Below are 1,914 nucleotides of genomic sequence, written 5' to 3'. Positions count from 1 at the left end.
TTATCTCGCCGAGTTATCCCAGATTAAGTACAAAAGGATTTTTGTACGTGGTCCAGAAGTCGAGACAATGAAGGTTTTGAAAGTAAGAGCGCTTTTGAACGCGCGAATTCAGTTTTCTGAGCGGCCGAGTAGCGTTACATTACGTTAAGTGGCTAAAATGAACCACAGTATTTTTTTATTGAAAATATAAGTCTTCAACTTCAATCTTTGTAAGATTGAACGCTGTAGCACTTATATAGCGGCCTGTAAAATTTTTTGAAAAAAAAAAAATTATCGGCTCCAGAAGGTCGTAGAGCAACGTTTTTTTTTTAAATTCGCGTAAAAATGCCAGCAATCGATTCCTGTAATCGACATTATCGAGAAATGAAAATCGAAAAAGATATTCAAGAAAAACTCGACCAAAAAATTTTTACTTTTTTCAAAGTTATGTTTTTTGTACACTTGAAATGAATAAAATCGTTATCACTTTTTTTAGCATGAAAGTACAACTTTTAAGGAAAAAAATGAGGCCTGATTCGTTTCTCTACGAATATTCGTCGAACAAGAAGGGCCGATTTTCGAAAAATCGAAATAACTCGAAAAATTTTTAATATTTTTTAATTTAAAAAAGGCACATTTTTGCTTGCCGAGGGCTACATTTACAGCAAGTAGCTAGTTTCAAAATCTTAATTTGCAAGAGATACAGCGCAAAACAAAAAAAAGTATGATTTTTGACGGTTTTTTCGATATATCTCGAAAAGTAATATAGCAATCATATATTTAAAAATACGAATCGATAGGTTTTTTTTAATAGCTACCACTTTCTTATTTAACTTTTTTCGATTGGAGTTCAAGCTTTTTTTTATTAGCGATAAACCGTTTTTTGATTTAACTTCTAACTTTTTAATGCTTTTATATCAATCATTATTTGCGAATAATTACCTACTAACACAAAATGAGAAAAAATAAGATCTCGTAAATCAAAAAACATTTCTCGTAAGAAAGGCAGTTTTACTAAACTTTACTTTTCTAAACATGTTTAATACACTATTAATCAACAACAACAAATGTAATAAGTTGGAAAATATTTTTATAATAATTCTTCAAAATATAACCATCAAATTATTATCATTAGTCATTTTTCTATTTAAACTATAGACAAAGTGCTACAGTTGTGTAAATTTTTAGTACCTATAATCTTCTCGGTGTACTTCGTACATAACCTCTAAATTCAAGGAGGTTAAAACATTGTAATAAAGACATTACACGGAGTGCAATTTCATTTGGGCCCTCCAAATTTAGGAATGGGTGTGATTTATTCCGGCTTCCGCCGACGTTTATGTTCCAAATGGAGCCACTTATGGGAATTGCGCCTCGTTGCCGGAGCTTCATCATCGCTATACCGGTATCAGTTCGGGAAATGCGGACGGCCGTTATTGGCCGCCTTTATGGCGAAAGTTGATGATTAAACTGTGGTCAGGAACGTCTTGTTAGGGGGGATAATCTCGGGCAGATTTGTCGGAATCCGGATTATGCTCTTTTGATGACGGCCCGGACACGGCACGTGCGACGTTAAATATACCAGGCTTTACAAAATCGTACAGCAAGGGTATTCTTAATTTAGAGATTTTTTACAGATATACGTGTACTACTTTACAATTTATGGCTTGCTGAATGTGTTATAATAACACCTGATTATTTTCAAGTACGACGGATAATAATGAAAATATACTGACCGGTCTGAACATTTTTTATGTCTGACTTATTTCTATATAAATACACATAGGCGGGGATTGTATTCATTTGTATAAATATAGGAATGCCACGCTTCTGCAACACAGGATCTATAAAATCAAATAACACAAATGCCATCACATAATCTTGAGCCTAAAATATGATATACCTTCATCTAAAGTTGCTTCATTTGCCAGTAGT

The sequence above is a fragment of the Anoplophora glabripennis genome, unplaced genomic scaffold, assembly GCF_000390285.2.
Source record: "Anoplophora glabripennis isolate ALB-LARVAE unplaced genomic scaffold, Agla_2.0 scaffold3739, whole genome shotgun sequence".
Taxonomy (NCBI): Eukaryota; Metazoa; Arthropoda; class Insecta; order Coleoptera; family Cerambycidae; genus Anoplophora; species Anoplophora glabripennis.
This window is presented reverse-complemented; position numbering follows the sequence as displayed.